The following is a 16,188-nucleotide window of genomic DNA, read 5'->3' as shown; positions in this document are numbered from 1 at the left end:
CCTCCAATACTACAAATCGTTTGTTTTTTATCTTTACTTGACTTATATCCCCAAAAATGTGAAGTTGTTGATTTGAACTGCATACGGTAGCGATTTACTTCAAGTCGCACATAATATTACCGGAAATGTCTTTTGTCAAGTCGTACATAAAATTCCTGTTTTAACTTTGTTTTTTTACGATTAAAAAAAAAAATGAATAAATTAACTTGGAAATAAATAGGGATTGTCCTTTTACCATGCCAAAGAAGTGTACAAAGTTTGATGAATGTTCATGCGAGTATTTCCTTGTTTTCCTAGAGCTGACAATGGACACATATACATGTGTACATACGTACATACACACATACATACATACATACATACACACACTCGCACAGCAGCGATGCTATTTCCCCTCGCAACAAGTTGCGCGAGGGGATAACAATGCAGATAATAAGAAGAAAAATCACATCTAATTTTTCGTGGTTGTAAAATGGAAGTTACTGTTGATAAAACGCAGATCTTGATCTTTCATTTTTATTCTTTCAGAAAAATGCCCGGTATTTGTTTTTCGTTAAATTGAAATGAAATCTGACCAATTTGCATGTAATTTAATTTCTTAAAAATTCCTTGACTCTTCAAAACTATTCTCAGTAATTACCAGCAATTCTCAGTACCAACAGTAAATATAAGTTATCATCAAAACTCACAGCAAAATCATCAGTAAATATCAGGACCCACAGCAATTATCAGTAACAACAGTTAAAATTATCAGTAAATATCAGCAATTCTCAGTAATAACAGTACAATATCAGTAAATACCAGAAATTTTCAGTAAAAAATGGCACTTTCAGTACTTTTTAGATTCAGTAGTGTAGCCCCAGTGAGAATTTATAAATTCATGAAATATGGAGGGTCAGATCCAAAGCAAAAAGGAAAAGCATATGCCTTGGTGCATTTCATTGCAGACACCATGTCTCCACTTTCAGTAGTGGAGAACTCTCATTTAAAAACTTTTTGAGCTCATTAGATCCAAAATATGAACTACCATCCTGAAAACAGATGTCTACACAACACCTGAGCAAAGTATATACTGAATCAGAAGACAAACTCAATGATCATATAATATTATTGAATTTATCCGCCTAAAAATTGATCTGTGGTCAAATCGACAGATGAAAGGATCTATTGGTATAACTGGACATTTTATCCTCAACTGTAACGTTAGTTTGCAAACGTGTGAAAAAGCAGCATACTGCAGAAAGGTTTTGTCAATAATATGAAGAGGCTTGACCTATTAAACAAGGTTGTAATGTTTTTACAGACAATGCTGCAAACATCAAAAAAGCATTGCAGTTTTCATTGCCGGGATATTCTTCTCAGGCTGAAGCAAAACGAGAAGACAGCATTAAAAAAAGAGTGACTCTGAGACAGTCGAGGATGAGGAGGATACCTTAGAATTCCCTTATGATCATTTCCCTACCCTTGATCATTGTTATGCCCATACTATTCAGTTGGTAGTAAAAGACGGCTTATCAGAAAAACTAGTCAATATCTAAAGGGAGTTATTTACGTGTAAAAAGTTGCAAATATTGTAAATTTTGTACGAAAATTGATCAATGCATCTGCATATGGTGGAGAATGAAAATAGTTTGCAGGCAGACAATATCACTAGGTGGAATTCACAGATAGTGATGCTTCGATCTGTCTTAGCTCTTCCTGAAGAAAAGCTTGCTTAATATGAAGCATCATTACAGCTTTCAACGAACAACAGGAAACTTTTAGAAGATTTGCCCAATTTTGAAGCCATTTAAAAAAGCACCAATGATGGTGAGAGAGGAAAGTCAGTTTCTGCCAGTTTGGTAGTAGCTATCACTTTGGGACTAAGCATAAATTAGAGGAAATATCATCGACCCATCATTATAAGATGGTTTCATGTCTAAAATCATCATTAGAGAAACGTCTGTCACGGCACGGCATTTTCAGATGAAAATTATATAATGTCATGATCAGCTATATATGTTCCTTCTATAAAACTCCATTGGTATAAAAATCCAGAAGAGGAGGAAGAAAAACTCTCCAACGTAAGAAATTCAAGAACTGAAATCCTTATCACTTTACAAAGTGATTTAGAAGATTCATCACCACAGAAAAAAATTGATGAAAGTCGGCTATTCAGCTATATGACACCCACCCCCCCCCCCTCCCCCCTCCTTGATGTAGGGCTTTGTCTGATGATGCAATTAGACAGGGAGTGACAATGTACCTTAGTGAGCCTTGTGTTGAATCTACATATTCTTCATTTATATTGTAAAGAAAATAACCATTTCATATATAAAACGTAGATAATGATCGAAAATAATCCTCTAAAAATCGATTATTAATCGATTACAACTCTTAAAGTAATCGCCCTAAGATACTTTATTTGGGTTTGAATATTAACATCATGCTACTTTGATATACTTTTTGCTATGTTTTTAGCGTTTTTGAATTTCAAAAGTTCCCTCTGAAGTCACATTTTTTTCTCTTTTGATTCCCACCAGCTTTAACTTTCAGTAGCTTTCTGTCACATATCTCGTCTGATGGTTTTTTTTACACATGGAGGATATACTACTATTGAGTTCTGAAAAAAGTATTTTCATGAAGTTCCTTGTAGATGTAGTCATGGCTTGCTCGCCTATAGAAATGAATATCCACTGAATAATATTGAACGCACGGTTGATTCAAGACTGGCGCTAATGAAATCGATCAAATATATTGATATCATTTGCAGATCAAAAACCACCCGAGACATTTTAAATATTTATATACTAATTATTTGTAGGAACTAATTCACACGCGAAACATTGCATGTAATTTGATTATACGCTTTGGCGATATTCACAACATGTTTAATGTGATTATGAATGATTTTTTTTAAAAAAATGACAGTAACAAACTGTCAACCATCTAAAAAAAACCATCTCAGTTAGGGTCTATGCGGGTTGTTGTTTAAGAACATGCTAAGATTTTCAAATTTTGTTAAATCATTACGTCAATCATATATTCCCTATTCAAGATATTATGCATCATAAGTAAATAATAACTGTGGCCCAAATACAATAAAATGATGAATCATAACTTTCCTATAAAATGCCGGTATTTTGCTGAGGCCTTCAATGGTTTTCAAAAATAAAACTCCTGCCTTCCATGGAATAAACAGTTTTGAAGGTTTATATCACAGTCGAACAAAAAATTAAACAACAAAATGATGTAAAACATTGGCCATGTAAATTGTTATCAAATTATTAATTCTTAGGGACAAATTCACTTATCTCTTAATTATGATATGCTTTTAATTTTGAAGGTATCACTCAAGGCTGTTTGTCATAGTCTTTTTAAGACCCAAGGCTGACCCCAACCAGACACCTTTGCGATTCTAACGAAGGCAGCAATTGCAGCCTCCTCCGCTTTAATTTCCCTTACGTTGATGGCCAGTGAAATTGAAGTGGAGGAGATTGCAACCGTAACATCTGGACTACTTTCTAATCTGGAGGGACTTGACATCAGAGTTGCAGAGGACATTACCCTCCCTCTGATTATTTGCAAAAAGGTAATGAAAAAGCTGTTGAATTGATATAACAAATTTTAACCGGGTTTTCCAACGGAAAAATCCGATTATTAAAATGGTGACAATGGCGGGCGGGCGGGCGGCTGCCAAAAGGGTACCCTCATTGTACGGATAACTTCTCCTACAGTTCTCAAGATAGGAAGTTGTTCTTTTGCAGATCAATTGTACATATATTAGAGGTATGCATATTACTAGGATTTTGATGTCCAATAATTTATCGAAAAAATACCAGCTTTTGAACTTAGTCAATTTTTGGCAAAATATTGCATATAGGGTACCCTCATTGTACGGATAACTCCTCCTACAGTTCTCAAGATAGGAAGTTGTTCTTCTGTAGATCACTTGTACATATATCAGAGATGTGCATATTGCTAGGATTTTGATTTCCAATAATTTATCGAAAAAATACCAGCTTTTGAACTTAGTCAATTTTTGGCAAAATATTGCATATAGGGTACCCTCATTGTACGGATAACTCCTCCTACAGTTCTCAAGATAAGAAGTTGTTCTTTTGCAGATCAATTGTACATATATCACAGGTGTGCACATTGCTAGGATTTTGATTTCTGATAATTTATGAAAAAAATACTAGCTTTTGAACTTAGCCATTTTTTGGCAAAATATTGCATATAGGGTACCCTCATTGTACGGATAACTCCTCCTACAGTTCTCAAGATAGGAAGTTGTTCTTTTGCAGATCAATTGTAAATATATATGAGATGTGCATATTGCTAGGATTTTGATTTCCAATAATTTATGAAAAAAATACCAGCTTTTGAACTTTGTCATTTTTTGGAACACTGGAAAAATCATTTGAAAAAACAATTTTCCTTCACAAATCTAAATATTTTTATCTGTGTTTTGTTACATACTTTAAATTTCATGAGTGATATAGAAAAAAATTCATAAAAAGTACAAATACACTGTATTTTATTAGATTAGGCAAAAACACAGGCAGTGAAAACTAAAGTTGGCCTCATTAAAGCTGAACATGAAAATATATAATAGACAGAAAATTAATACATTAATGTTTTTTTTAGATGCTGGAGGTTACAGCCAAAGGGCATTTTTGGCAGGAGGTCATGGCCTATGTCAAGGATGTGTCGGTGCCCTTCCATGAAAAAACTACTTTAACCCATCAACCATGCCAGGCAGCATATCGCATGTTGAAAGAACTTGGAGGATTGTGCCAACATGTGAGTTCATGTCTTTAATATGAAATACTCTTTAAAAGTAATGATTATAACTGCAATATTTATCCAAACTTATCCACATTCTCTTACATTAAATTTCAATTTCTAGGAGAAAAAAGACATCATCGGATGTCTGGAGGACTCCGTCGTGCTGGACAAGTCCAGGGCAGCCATAGCACTAAACATTGCTGTGTCTGATGTAATTACCATCTTAAAGAACACTCCTGGGGCAGAAATAACCAAATCAGGGAGGGGAGGATTAAGGGAAAAGTCAGGAAGGTGGCAAAAATCCCCATGGGTGTCCTAACAAAAAACACCGTTCTATGCCTTACATCAGGTAATTCCTAACAGAGATTCATTGTTTGCTTTATAGTGTGATATATTACATCATGGTCAGCTTGTAATTTAAATGAAATACACAAACCATATAATAGAGCAGTCTCAATTTTCCTTATGATGATCTTATGAGAAGTAGTGTACATTGCAGTTTCATGCATTATTGTTCTTATGATGAGCTCCTTCAGAGGAATTATATTTTGTTGAATGTAATTTTGAGATTTTTCATACAACTCCTCGATATTGAACATTTTTTGACTAAAAGCATAGCGTGTACAAATCATTGATATCCATTTTTTGTGTGTAGAATCTGTTGATTAAGCCGAAGAAACAACAGCAAACGAAACAACCTTCCCGGAGATTGAGGCCAATGGTAATATGATTTGAAATTATAATTATATACAGTTGGGCTCAAAATTAAATCATCAAGTCAATTAATTCTTTTGAAATGGAATGATAACAATGCAAATTGATTAGAGACACCAAATACAGCAGTGCCATTTTAATATTTAAGTAACATGAGCTATTGATCTTCATAATAGTTAAACTCTGAAGAAAATTTAACGAATTTAATAATTCTCTGTAGTAGATACCCCGGTGACGGAACAGTATTCTTCATTCGACAAGGGTGACCTCCTTCCACCACCACCACCTCTACCATCACTAAATGAATCCATCTGCAAAGATTTCCCACCGCCACCATTTATTGAAATGATGGGGAATATGACAGTGGACATGGATACTCCATTAGAAGGGCCTCAGCCAGATGAGCCCCTCTCCTCCCCACCCAGACTGCCTCTGGAGTCTGTTCAGAGGGTACCGATGACTGAAAGTATGCTAATGCTTCCACTAACATATTGAATGTTTAGATCAATTTAATGTGAGAGATCACTATTTAATGTAACACATTCTAAAAGCCTAATTATTCAATATTTACATTTTCAATTTCTTTGTCAGTGATTACACTACAAATCAATTTTGAAGCCTATAGTCAAATAATTTCATAAAGGATGAGCAACACAAAATGGGCATGTCTTATATCATAACCGAGAAATGGTATTGGTTCCGCGGCATAGTAATACATAGCATGTGCTACTTAAAAAAATCGTGATTTTTAAATGTTGTTTTAAAAGTGTAGAAATTGGAAATAATATAACTAAGTAAAAAAGTGTCATTCTTTAAATATTATGAGGTGATAATTTTGGTCGGAACATGGTCAAATCTAGCATAAAGCCCTTCAGGCTTTATCGGATTTAACCACGCTCCGGACTTAATTTATCACCTCAAAGAATGATTTCTTATTCCATATATAAATACCGTATAACCGGTATTTTTTACGTGCTGCTAATTTTTACGAGTTTTATAAATCCGTAAACATTAAACGCGTAAATTTTCACAGAAGAAAAAAACACCACAGGTAAATTGTATGCATCGTACGTATGAGAGTATGAGAGAAATGGTAATGACCTTCAGCTTAATCCCTGACGACTGTACATGTAGGTATATTTGAGCGTTTTTGGTCACGTGGTGATAACAGTTCAGATCCTTCTATTCAGTTTTGAGTATTTTTTAAAACTACGTATACTGCCACATTAGTTGCTAGATTTCAATCACTCAGTCAATAACAATGGCAGGGATACGAAGCTATTTTAAACCAGTATCTACAATGCCAAATACAAATGGATCGCATTGTGAAATGATTCCAAAGGAAGTTATAACTACTTTAAATAAATCGGTTACCACAACTAATTCTCCACCAAGAACACTGAAAGGGGGAAAATATACGATATACACCGATTCCGATCGTGCCGCTATTGGCAGATATGCAAGTGAAAACGAGACCCCAAAAGCGCTAAAGAAATTTTCTTCCGATTTTCCGGGACTATCTGAATGTACTGTTCGTAATTTTAAGACCAAGTATGTTCAACATATAAATGATCGAAAGAGAAAACTTGAAAGTACGGACGAGTGTGTTGTCTTAAGAATACCATCTCTTAAATGCGGCCGAAAAACTGTGCTTGGAGACAGTTTAACACCTATTCTCAGAATAAGCGGACTTTTTCAGATAGAAAGTTGAAGAAATAATATTATCCATTTATTGTCATGATTTTGGTTTTATTCTGTACCCTGGTATTTTGTCTTTATGTTAGAGAATTTTTACCACTCGGGGATAACGCACGTAAAATTTACGACCATGCAAGTTACACTCCTTAAAACTACGTGTAATTTACGTTGTCACAATTCCATTCACACAATATCCACAACAAATCTTATTAGAATCTATTTAAATGAAGCTTTACCTGTTTTTATGAAAAACTGAATTGCTCTCTTCAAAATAATTGACAAATTTTTATGTTTTATGTGATTCTGAAAAAACACAAAAACGACTCAAAGTACAAGTTTAAATTTTAATGATGAAAATTGCTTTTTTGTTCAATTTCAAAATAATAACAAAATTTCAAATTGCAGCCAAACTGAAAAATAAAGCAATGAAATATTCTTTCAAAACCTTTTAAATAACACTCATAAAACGTCAGGCTACAGACGCTTGTGTTAAAATAGAAACGGCAAACATGATCTTTACCACGTAGATTACATTAAAGATAACGTAGATTACAAGTACAAAAATAAAAGTTTTTTTTTATCAAATTACTTTAACAGCGGAATATTTCAATCAAGTATTGAAGATAAATATTTATTTTGTTTAAAATGTTAATTTTCCATTCTTGTTTTAACAAATGAATTTCATAACGTAAATTACACATTCCATTTCGACAATAATAACGTCTCAAACTTTTAACCAAGAAAACACCAGCCACGAAATATATATACACGTTGACAAATAGACATGATGTTACGTTTTATGTCAATTAACATGTAGTAATATTCATACGATTGTTTTTCTATTTTGTTCAATAATCTACGTTACAATCGGCAAATTTCACACAAGAAAGTCTATTTTGTCATCATTTTCAACGCAAAAATTTCTGTTGCTGTTTCAAAATCTTCCTGTGATATTTCAAAACTTCTGCCACTTCTGCCATGCTTACTAGGTTCAGAGATGTTGCACAAAATTTCATTTGTCTTTACCCATAACTCATCATGATTGGCAGGCCATTTGTATAATGGTCGCGTTCCTGGTAATGTTTTCTTACATGGTTGCAAAAAGGTAATGAGAAGTTCGTCATCTTCTTCGTCAATTTCAAGAATCTTTCCGATAAACCAGTCCTTATCGTAGAAAGCGGCAACGTAATTGCCAACCTTCAATTCAAGCGTCAAAGACCGATTTCCCAATCCACTCTCATCAACAATGTTGTCTTCTGTTGTCAAAACATTTCCTCCGTCTAAATGTTCGGGCTCAGTTTCATTTGCAGTTTCATTCTCAACTGAATCACATGCTATATTTCTTTGAATTGACTTTTTTAACAAACAAGCTTCTGACGTATTGTGGTACTTTGCCTCAAGGCAGTCGGAACAGTAACAAGAAGTTGTTGATGTCGCTATTCTGCCTTTCTCCACTCCAATCACACAATGGATTTGCATTGTTCCTTTCACTGGCTGCAGGTTGCGGTTAATTTCTGTCAATGATTTGCGCTTAGTTGTGCAATCTTCTGACTTTACAAATACATATTCGGCACTGGTGTGGTATTGCTGTACTTTATCAAAATAATCACACGCATCTTGGACAGTAATTTTCCCCTGCTTAATGGCAAGATCAGCTGTTCGCTTGGATGTTCCGCCAATGCCGTCGCACGGACCTTTGCCGTGCCCTGATTCGAAGAAGTTCCAGACAGCATTTACTCCAAACACATTTTCGTGGTCAGAAACGATGTAAAAGGAACTCTTATTTCGATACTGAGAACTAGGGCTGTCTGTCCAATAATGAACAGTTTTCAGCAGTGGGACTTTCATTTTCATCTTTGGCATCAGCTGATCTAGAATTGCGAACACTGTTCCAAAATTATGGGCTAAATCATCCGACACGAAAACATAATTATCGTGTGTCAGTGTTCCATCCTCTGCTCTGTAGTAAGTAACTACTGGGTGGAGAGTAACTGCAGATGAATTCCAGTATGCGCTCTGTACTTCTTCTGCAGACGTGCAAGTAAAATTTTCAGCAAAATCCATCTGGACGATGGCGTGTCCCTGAGGTAATTTCTCCTTTAGATTGTGCAGAGCTTTGTATTGGAGTTTCACCCTTGCAACGTGTTCTTGGAATTCAACAATTTGAATCTGTATGGCAGATATGAATTCTTCTTTTGTTATCTCTTTTTCTATGATCTTTGTTCTCTTTTTCCCGTCCGACATTTCAACTTTCTTCCACTGTTCATACTTGACCATTTCAACGTTTATCTCAGAACAAATTTCATTAACGTTGATGTTATTTTCCTTTAATTGTCTGGCAAACTCGTCAGGGCTTGACGGGACTTTAGCTCCCACAGATTTCATGTTCTTCAAAGCCAGTGCCATGTTCTGATGTTTTTGGCATAAACACGTATTTCTGGAAATGAATTTTGTCAAACAAACATAATTAGGCCTTAAACGACAAAATGTGGCAAGTGATATTTTTTCAGATGTTTCTGCTGCAAATTTCATATGCAAGCATGCCATACTATCATTCAAAACTCGTTTTTGCACGTGTCCGTTTTCAGCTTTCTTCTTGTCGTTCTTTCCTGGCATCATACGACTGTTGTCGTCCCTTTCTAGGAATTCAATAACTCTCCTACGCAGGGTTTCTCTTGCGTGTACTTTTTTCTGAATCTTTGGTAAACTGTTGATTCTTTTCGTGCAAAATACTTGTTTTGTGATGCTACCGCCAACACATTTTCTCATTCTGTACTTCTTCAACAATTTTCCCGAGACTATCCTTGAAATTAACTGCTTTCCTTTGATTCCATTTTCTTTCCATGCGCCTTTCAGTTCATCTGTTAAAACATTTGCTAAAAGCAGCCTCCGCTGAATGTTTTTTGGCATTTTTCTTGGCGTCAAACCCTCTTCCCTTATCTCTGTAGAGGTCCGTTTCCTGGGTGTCAGGACTTGCTTTCCAGTCGCCAAGTTGACCGATTCTTCGGTTTTAGCATTTTTGGTTTTGGTCAAAAGGCGCTGATATCGTTTAGATATTGTCTTAACTCTGCGATTCAGGTTTCTGTTTTCCTCATTAAGCTTTTCAATTGTCCTTCTGCATTTTGCTGTAGCTCGACTTATCCTACGTCTGGTGCGATTTCGTTGATCAATACCAGGAAGTTTAACAATCATAGAATTGGTTGAAGTCACAGTTGTTGACGTTACCTCTGGGTCCTGAAGAGATTCTATGTTAAGTTTTAGCTTCTTGTTTTCTCTGTGCTTTCGAACCGCCTCTCTAACTTTCTTTCGTCTATCGTTTGCCTTCTTTTTGGATTGCTCTGCTATGGGAACATAGTAGCCTTTAACACGAGCCCTTTCTTTCCTAAAATAATCCTCCCCTTCCCGTAACTTCTTTCTTTCCCTATATGCCCTCTGTATTTCTGCTTTTGATTTCCCCATAATCTAAAAATTAAGAAATATCTTTCACAATCAATCAAAACTGAAAATGTTTTTCTTTTTTTTTGTGAATAATTGAATAAAAATAATACAAAAATCATTTATCTTATTATGCAACTCTACATTGATCTAAAATTTTATCATCAAATACCAAAAAATCACTTCATTTTGTAAAGTAAGCTACGTTCTGTAAAATGGTAATTTACGTTATCATCTCTACTTTGGTTCTTTTAGACAATAGACATTTGGTATTTATCTAAATAGTAAGCGAGAGATAAACACATTATTGTGGATCTTATTTTCAACCTTAATTATGAGTTAAAATAAACTATTCCCTTTCCATTTTATCTGCAGTCTTTATGTTTTGATACCTTAAGTAAGCTACGTGATCAAGACAAAATGTAGTTCCGTAAACTATAATATTGCACAAATCAAAGGGTTTGCTATAACAAATTGAACATTTAGTTTAAAGTATATTCATAGTAATCATAGAAATTGTTTATCTTGAAATTGTTATTATTTAATTGCATTGAAATAAAATCATTTTCAGAACGTAGCTTACCATTTTCAGAATGCATGACACATATTGTATATGGTCTCAAACACAATATATTTACCATTTTGATAGACTTAACAGTTGTCATATGTAACAAGGCGTATTTTTAATCTGAATTCAATAGAAAATAAAACAATTCCTACCTTAAAACTCACAATGGGGATAAGCGCGTTATTGATAATTTTTCGACATTGAAATTTCCCTTCAACACAACTTCAAGGACGTGACGTAATAGGAAGTAATTGGTGATGATTGTAAATTGCAAAAACGAAACCGATCATCACGTAAAATCCGAAAAAATACTTCGCTAACGGTTTTATATCGCATTACCAATAGTATGGCAACGAAGATTACAAAACGTAAATTACAATTAGCCGATTAATACCTAAACTCACCAGTTTTTGTTCAAATGAGTGTTTATTTTTGGTTTAGAAATAGTCAACACACTACGTATTTTAAAAATGCACATGGGTTTGAACGAATACTTTTTCTTTAATAACCGTTTTCAACATCACGTAGCTTACATGCTTAAAACTACGGATCAAAAACGCAGATTGCAGACATCCGCAAAAGATATTTTGTATCCAGATAACATCGGTATGTATATTATATCATTGACCAATATAAAATGAGATTTTTTTTATAATAACACTGAAAATAAAGGTTATTAAACATTAGAAATGACATATCATTAGTGGACAACGTAGCTTACGCACTTTTTGACGACATCAGGCAGAGTTACGAAAAAAATAGAATAAATCTTTATCGTGGCCTATCGCATTTTAAAAACAGTCATATACATGTGTATCGTGATTTGGTGTTGTTTTAATGAGATTTTGAAATAAATAGCATTTTTTATAAATGTGCAAATATAAGATACCGCTTTGGCGACATGCTATTTTAAGAAATATTCAACATCTTTTGGCTTCCCACCTTTTAAAATAAAGACTTCTAATGTTTATTTTGTGTTGTGTTTACATGTACGATCACAGTTTAGTTTTATTAAAAACATAAAACCTTCCAATCACACCTTGTTTACTTCGTAGGTTTATGAGACATACAGTCTGTACAAAAGTTTGCTTATTCTGAGAATAGGTGTTAAGATTACATCACAGCTACGCGATACGGTATATAATAAAGCAGAGTTTAATTGGCATATCAGAAAATGTTGTTATCCTTTTTATTCATTTATGTCGTGTACACAGTATAGTTTTAAAAATATAAGAATGTGTAAATATAGCGAACTGTGAAGAAATTCTTTTATAAATAAAACCTTATGTCATCATCAATAATTTATTCTGAGCATGTCAATCTTATTTTTTATCTTTATTGCCTTTTCTTGGAGGTACTCATGTTATTGAAGAGATTAAATAATTAAAACAGAGAGGTGAGAAACGTAGGATTTGATTTAAATGCTGATTTAGATGAGAGCCAAATTAGTAAAATATGGTTTCTTTTTTAAGGATCTTTGTGCCACTTGTGGGAAGAAGGGAAGAGGCCTCCTTTGGCCTTGCTGCGATGCCTGCCTGCATTGGTATCATTGAAGTTGTGCAGGGATGTCCATACAGGCGTACAAGACAATCGGAGGAAATCCCTGGAACTGCAGACATTGCCATTGAGTGTTTCTGGGAACCAATTTGATATTTTGAAAAAGAGCTTTACACGTAACAGTTAAGAAAGCTGAAAAACAAATAGAGGCTGAGCAATGTAATAATGCCTCAACGTTTAGGGTTCAGACAACAGAATGTTTACAAACAGAGACCAATCAATTACAGGTAGATGTCAATCAGAAAAACAATATTGATTCATGCCCTTTCCCTAATGTTGCAGTGAAAGATATCAGTTTTGGAGAAGAGATTGGCAGGGTAGCATTTGGAACAGTGCGGAAAACAAAATGGCCGGGAACAGAGGTGGCATTGAAAGAAATACTAGTCAAACGAATAAAACTCACAAAGCCACTCATCAAGCATGAATTAGCAATTCACAGTACAGTAAGGCACCCAAACATTATACAAATAATGGTCTTGAAAATAATAAGCTATTTATGGTTTTAGAGTTGAACAACGGAAAAAATCTTGATGATGTCATATTTGGTGAAGAATATGAGAACAAACTTTCATATGAAACTAAGAATTACATTGCTAGAAATAATCTTCAGGTTGTGGCTTATTTGCACAATCAGGTTCCAGCCATAATTCATAGAGATATCAAACCTGAAAACATACTAGTGTCAGATGATTTAAAAAGAATCCGTTTGTGGGACCTTGGGATAAGTACATGTAAGTTTAAAAACAATGAATACAATTATGGTAACAACGTCAGATGGTACAACACAGCCTGGAATACCGACCTAACAGGCACCTGAAGTACTCCTTGAAAGAAGCAGTGGTCATGTCTACTCAGATATGTGGAGTGTTGGGTGTACAGTTTTGGAATTGTTTCTGGAGGTACCTGCCTGGTCAGTTCCTGTGGAGACTGATCCTGTGGCCTACATTGTTGGTTGCATGAAAGAAAAAATACAGCCAGATTCTTTGCAAGACTTTGCAACAAAATTCTGTCAGAAAAGTAGGATGGTTGAGTTGGTAAATTCTTGTTGCTGTTATGATGTAAACAATCGTCCGAATGCTTTGTAAATGCTTAAAGGGTTTAAACAAAATTTTAAAGTTTTTATCCGAACAACAAAATACATGAACAATGTAAACAATATAATTACATGTATTCATTTAGTTAAAAACATTGCTTAATAGTTGATTTTTTATTTCAAGTTTGTTTCCTTCAAAAAAATTATTTATATTTTAGCTGAATTAGGGTTAGATTCCACCCATAAATTACTATCAGATTTATGCTGTTATTGAGATACATTTATGTGAAAAGTGCTAAGATGATCTTGAGTATTATTTTTCTTTGACCTCATGTTCATTGCTTTGATGAGTGGGTGAGTTTCCATATTATGAATTCTATGAGCAAAAATTTGGGTTTTTGTTTACACAAAGTTTTGTGCAAGTAACATGGAAAGTTATATTTTTTGTCAGAGGAATACTTGAGAAAGTCATTTTAATAATGGAAAATATTTTAGATCACCTGAGCCGAGGGCTCAAGTGAGTTTTTCTGATCACAATTTGTCGGTCGGCAGAGGCAGCATTTCTTTCGTATACTTTTCACATTTTCATCTGTTTCTCCAAAACCACATGAACTTTTTACCTTCATCTTTTTCATCTTCTCCAGAACCACTGGGTCAATCACCACAAAGCAACCTTTGGACAGGGGCTTTTTCGTTTGTTTAAATGAAGGGCCATGCCCTTTTTCAAGGGGAGGTAATCAAGAATAATTAAAAAATTGTTGGCATTTTAAAGAAGATTTTTCTCAGGAATTAATTGACTAGAAAAAATGAAACTTGTGTGAAAGCAATCCTACGTAAATTAAATTCAGAATCAAGTTTGTTCAAATCATGATCCACTGAGGTGTAGAAAAGGACCACATCATGGGAGGGGGAATGTCAGAATAATTACATAGGAATATATAACCAAAATAAATTTTAAAATCTTCTCAAAAACTGAAACAAAAAGGGTTTCCTGTTTAACAAAACAATATGCGCGGAAAATTTTGAAAATCTTTTTATACAATATATACTTCACTAAATTGTCAAAATATTTTGTTGTGATGCCATGAAGTAAATTTGATCAGAATTATGGATAATGTTGTTTAGGTGAGCAGTGTGGCCCCTGTGCCTCTTGTAAATGTGTTAATTGGGTTTTTTTTAAATATTTTCTTTAATCTGATATTTTATTTCATAATTTTGATGATTCCTTGTTTTATAATCATGTTTTATTTTATGCTATCAATATGATGACTTCTTCAAATAGATAAAGTTTATTTCAAACCAAAAGCTGTCTTCTTTATTTAACTTAAGTTCAATGGTAAAATCAAAGTGCTGATAGTATGGAAAATAAGTTACCAGATTATTTTTAGTCTTTATAATTACATATTGATGTACTGTAGGGATCTTGTAAAAGACCATATGAAATTCAACATTTGCTGCATGACTGCATACTACTATTAAGTAAATACCTTTATTAAGACCAATGGACCATTGTTAGCAGCATTACAGAACATTGTTATCATAACTGTAATATTAATTTAACTATCCTGTTCATAAAAACTTCATTTACCTCTTCCTGAGTAAAAACTAGTAGTTAAATACTGTGGTTTCATCAATGTTTGTTGAATACCAATTTTCGTGTATTTCGTTGATAAAAAAGCATCTGCATGGCATCGGGCAGTGATGAAAATCTAAACTTGAATTGATTACATATACATGGTTCACAAATTAATGTATTGGGTTAACTACCAATCTATCGGGGTATAAAAATGTATATAATTTTAAAAAGTGTGCGGATATGAATTTGCATAATTTAAACCAAAGTTGCTATCCAAGGTATTGCCAACGTATCTGCCCGATGATTAACTCGCCCTACACTTTCCGCATTTGGGGGGCACCCCCTTCTGTAAAGACTTTAATTTCCATCAAAACTAAAATTACTTCAAATTGGTCCATTTTATTTATGAACTTTTTTGTATTAACCAAATATGATCCCTGGTATCTACCAGCGATGCTTGATAAACTCTTTGTTCTTGGTTACCACGTTCTTGAACGTACTATCCATCAAAACAAAATTCGTGGAAGAAACGATTGGCATATTTAATTTATTCAACATTTGTCAAATACCCTAAATAAGTTCCCAGTAAATATATTCACTCTTTACGTAATCATTTTACATTATTTCGTTGCAAGTATATAATTATATATTTTTAGTAAGTTGTATTTTTCGTTCAAACGCGGGTGTATGCGAAATGAAAGAAAAAGATGCAATACCTCTTTAAAACCTAAAATTATGAATTATCTTCACTAAATAATAATTCATGGTGGCAATACAAAACATATATTCAATTTTAAGGTAGATCTTCTGGTTTCTTTATTTACATGTACCACATAG

At 33.9% G+C, this 16,188-nt stretch overlaps 1 pseudogene; it reads left to right on the top strand.

Moving 5' to 3' along the window:
- The first annotated feature begins 3,306 nt into the window (after positions 1–3,306).
- Positions 3,307–14,192, top strand: LOC128175410 (uncharacterized; annotated as a pseudogene).
- The last annotated feature ends 1,996 nt before the right edge of the window (positions 14,193–16,188 follow it).

Source organism: Crassostrea angulata, chromosome 3 (genome assembly GCF_025612915.1).
Source record: "Crassostrea angulata isolate pt1a10 chromosome 3, ASM2561291v2, whole genome shotgun sequence".
Taxonomy (NCBI): Eukaryota; Metazoa; Mollusca; class Bivalvia; order Ostreida; family Ostreidae; genus Magallana; species Magallana angulata.
This window is presented reverse-complemented; position numbering and strand designations above follow the sequence as displayed.